Below are 4,930 nucleotides of genomic sequence, written 5' to 3' on the forward strand. Positions count from 1 at the left end.
TTCCTCTTTGTCACCACATGGCTATAGATTTGTTTATAAATACAATGCATGACATTTTTCATAGTGCATGTTTCTACTTGGACATCTTGGACTCTCTTGGAAATATGGCAATGAACCTTTTCTACAAGTCATCCTTCATGAAAATCACAATATTCTTCTAAATTTCAAGATGAATCTTTATGATAGGTATAATAGTACTTGTTCATCTAATATAATATTAGTAGTACGTGGTATTTAATATAATATTTGTAATAGTATTCAGGAAGAGTATTAGTTATCATTTAATTATTATTCTCATATATGTTTTGCATTAATTTATCTTCATTGGTAGTTTCCAACATATATTACTTAGTGGCAATGTTAGAATTCTAAATTATTCACTCAGGTGAACTTAAGGTTGCTAGTAGTCACACATAATTGTTACTTTAATTGATTTAAATTGACAATCTATTCTTTTCCCCATATTTTATTTTTTTAAAAGCACACTTTAGTATAAAAGCACTTGTCATTACAAACTCGAAAACATGAAAGTAACTTCCAAGATGTCATTATTAATTATTAATGTAATTTCTATAGGCATTTAGAGTTTCTTTTGATGGGTAGACCAAAGCCTTGTATATTATATTAGTAAGAATAAATGAGAAGTTAAGAGTTCTCGGCTCTAGTAGGAAAGAACAGAGTATAGGCATTTAGAGTTATCTTACTAAGTTTTATTTTTTTTAAATTTATTTATCTAAATATCATTTGAAAAATTCTTAATCACTACCCATTGATGACATTATTGAAAAATGTTCACTTATCAAAATTATTTTATATTACTTTAAAAAAAAAAAATATAATATATTATAAGTCAAATAAATATAAGCAATCTATGTCTTATTGATGATACTTTGTAAAAAATTTAATTTGATTAAATTGCTTACACTACAATGATAATTTGTAAGATTTTCATGTAGGAGGTCTACTCAAACTTAACATATGATAATAGTTAACTTTAATAAATAATAATTAATCTATACTTCGGAGTTAATTCATTCTATTAAATATTATTTAAAAATACAAATATTTTTAAATTAACAATATTTATGAAATAAAAATTATTTTAATTTTTAAATTTTCTTTGAAAATTCTCTTTCACTAGATTACACAAATATTGCAAAAGTAAAGTGCAGTGGATACGCACAACTACCTAGGAAGAAGACTACTTTTGGGCAACGTCTATACAGCCACGAAAATGCACTTCAAAAAACAATGTAAAGGGAGTGCATTTTCGTGGCTGTATAGCCACGGGCCTACTTTTGTGCTCATATGTCAGTCGTCGATGAGGACAGATGAATGATGGGGATGTTTGCCTTTTTGTTTGAGTATATTTTTGCACTTTCACCTTTTTCCCAGTTTTTTTGACAAAGATAAGGGTCTCTGATTTTATGAATTCCATGGCGGTTGAGTTTTTTTTTTCTTTAAATTATTCTGCTTCTTAAAGTTTTTCAGTTGTTTTTTCAGTTTATTCTGCATTTTAAATGAAAGTTTCGGTTTCATATTGAAACAAAATAAATCCCTGTGAATCTGCACCGGATGCGATGGCCGCTGAGTATTACTTTTTTAAGTTTTTTTTTTCCATGGCCGTTGCGTTTTTGTTTCCCACTTCAATAAAAGGTCTATGATTTTATGGATGCCATAGCCATTGAGTTTTGTTCTTAGCTGATACCTCTGATCATTTTCATTCATGTTTTCTGGGTTTCTATTTGCTCTGATTTGAATTTTCTCTTTCTTGTTTCTTTTGGCGTGGCCATGCCTTTGCTTCTTCATTTCTCTTATTGCTTGTGATGGTTTCTGTTTCATTTCTTCATTCTGTAGATTCACATCTTCTTAGATTTTATGTGTTTCGTTTTGTTTTCCCTCTTGTATTTTATTTGAGAGAGGAGGGATTGGTGAGCAGGGGAAGGGGAAAGGCCAAGAGGACTATTTGAGAGAGGAGGGTTTGGTGAGCAGGGGAAGGGGAAAGAACAAGAGGACTCTGATATTTGCAACATTTGGTGAGCAGGGGAAAGGACAAGAGGATTCTGATATGTGCAAAATGATACAGGCCAAGTATTTAACCAAGCGAGCTTCAGGTAATTTTGAGTTTTTTTTGTTTTCTATTTCTGTGATTTTGTGGTTACGCCATTGCAGGTGATTATTATATGATTTTTTCTAAATAAAATGTGATATAAAGTATAACTTGTATGATATGGAATGTATAAATATAAAATGGTTTGGTTAGAACTTAGCATAGAATTCTCTTTGGTGTCATAATTTGTTTTATTGAAATAAGCTAATCGTTTCTATTATTTTCTTTACCCACCTATTCAATATGCAATTGACCATAAATCTTATGGTCGAACTTAAGAAATTTAGAACTATATGTTCTTTGGCACTACTTTGATTTAATGATATATTTCTCCAGTAGTTCTATTTCCTGCTTATATTATAAACTTTCCCGTTTTTGGTTAATGATATGTTTATCCCGCCATGTACTTTTACTTTTATAATATGATGATATTATGAAGTTCTATTTCCTGGTTATATTTCAAACTTTCCTATTTATTATTATTATTTTTGGATTCATCAGTTCCCATGGAATGATTGTTCTAAGGAAGCCCTCTGTTTCAGTCAGCTTTCTGTAGGCCCCACTAATAATATGATAATCTTATGTCTCAAATATACCAAGGGACACCATATACGCTAGATCTTTTTGTTGTGTAGCAAGGGCCTTATACAGGCGTGTCCAGTTCTAAATGTATATGGCAGTTTTGAGTGTTTTATTTGCTATTTGGTATTTCTGTATATCAGGGTTTTTCTGAAGCCATTTTCTTCAGTTCAGTGGTTGCAATATGAAATCCCATTACCTTGTTAACTTTTGTGAATGTTCCCATTTCTAGTGATTTTTAGGACATCTTAGTTTCAATTGAATATCTTTTGATGTAATCCCCTGATTAGGTTTAATTGTCATGTGATATTTTTTGATTTTCGAGCATTGTTATGTCATATATACCATTTGATACTGTTTTTAGGAAACAATATTTCTCTCAAAGTTGTGGTTTTATTTAGTCATGATAATGTGAAGTACGCTTGTTTCTTGATTATCTTATAAATTTTCATATTTATTGGCCTTAGTCTATATTTGATTTTGGTTTTTAACATGTTTTTCTATGAGTTTTGAGCATAACTCAATGTTAGCAGTTCTTATCATTAATGATGTCGGTAAGTTGGAATTTTGTTAAGATAAGATACAATAACTTCAAATCATATTATTTATATATTTCTTATGTAGTAAACAATACTAATAGAAATATGGATCTCATTTTCCCATTATATTGTGTTTGTTATTGAGTAGGTGCATTAGCAGTGTAGATTGCATCCTCTTTCAAGATCCACTGCATGCAAATGGGAAAGAGGGTTATTTTATATCAATCATGTGTAGGATTAGATTTTTAAAATGATAGGTCATTCCTTAATCATAGTGAAGATTGAATGTGGCTCATGATATTCACCTCTTATTCGGTTGTTGAATGATAGTTCTTAATTTCTTAAATAATAGTTAAAGCAGATGCACAACTTTAAACTCTTTCTAGTTTTGAATCTAAATAGAACCTTAAATAATAGCAAGTAGCTCTGATCTCTCTAATTTTGAATCTAAATAGATCCTTAAGTAGCACTGATGGGATTATATAAATTAATCGGCCATCTGTATTTGAAAATTCTTTTAGTAATTTCTAATTTTCATTATTTGATAAAGATAGATTTAATCATGTAGACGGTACTCAATTTTCCCAGATGCAGGTTGTATTATTGCTGGTCACAACCATCTTTCATTTTAGAACTGTTTTAAAACTTATAATATGCATATTTAATGAAATGGTAGTTTTAACTGATAACCTTTGTTTCCCCTCTTCTGTGAAGATAGGAGAACGCAGGGACAGAGTGTAAAGAAAAAGGCTATATTACTGTGCAAAGGTTCAACTTAGTCTTGACTTTGGTTAGACCCCTCACAAACTTTAATGTCTATATAATAAGGATTTTTAGAAACCTTCAAGTTAAAAAAAAGCATAGAATATCATGACAAACCTTCATTTCAAACCTTTAGCGATTTAAAGTCTTTTTGTCAAGGGTTGTGGAATTCGGTCAGACAAAGATTGGTTCCGTTCCCATAGCCAAATCTATAGATGACCTCTGGCAGTTTGATCAGTCAAATCTACAATTCTAAATCTTTCTGACTTTTCTCCATAGTGAGAGGGGGACCAGAAACCTGTAAGCTTACACTATGAGCTTTCTTTTCATTGGTTCTGTTAAGGCAACTTATCGTTATCTCCTCTGTTTTCTTGCTTCGCCACAAATCTGCATAAATTTGTAAATTAAATAATCTTTTCTCATATCCTTCTGAACTTATGTCAGATTGGTTGGTGGATTTGTGTTGTTAATGCTGCCTTGCAAGCATTGACAAACATAGTGTAAATGCTTAGATAGATTTAATGAATCAGACATGGCACAATATTTAGATATTAAAACAACAGTACAATGATTTTGTGGAGTGTGATCAGTGCACATTATTGTAGAGGGGTTCAATTCATGCTTGCCAATTGAATCTGCCTTTTCATTTCTTATTCGTCTTGATATACTGTCTATGATTCCACACTTTGCACACATGATACCAGCGTACTTGCAAATAAAACATTTGTAGCTATAATATTTGAGAAAAGTCTACATCAATATTTGTTTAAGGTTCCCATTTCGGGCGCCACTATGAGTTCTGCTTGAAATCTTTGAAAATGTTTTTAATAAATTCTTTTTGTGTGCATCCTACAATCATGGTGTCTCTTAAAGGCATTTTGTCAAAATTCTCATGTGTCATGCCCTGATGCCCGTGCTTGTTAGTCTAACCATTTAGGAA

At 30.9% G+C, this 4,930-nt stretch overlaps 1 long non-coding RNA gene across 1 annotated transcript; it reads left to right on the forward strand.

The window, feature by feature from the left end:
* Positions 1-1,315: 1,315 nt before the first annotated feature.
* Positions 1,316-4,550, forward strand: LOC149578150 (uncharacterized). Its single transcript, XR_016355623.1, has 2 exons — positions 1,316-2,114; positions 3,943-4,550. It is a non-coding gene; the product is annotated as an uncharacterized LOC149578150 (long non-coding RNA).
* The last annotated feature ends 380 nt before the right edge of the window (positions 4,551-4,930 follow it).

Source organism: Cupressus sempervirens, chromosome 1 (assembly GCF_028749045.1).
Source record: "Cupressus sempervirens isolate cs-2001-9-10 chromosome 1, ASM2874904v1, whole genome shotgun sequence".
NCBI classification, from domain to species: domain Eukaryota; kingdom Viridiplantae; phylum Streptophyta; class Pinopsida; order Cupressales; family Cupressaceae; genus Cupressus; species Cupressus sempervirens.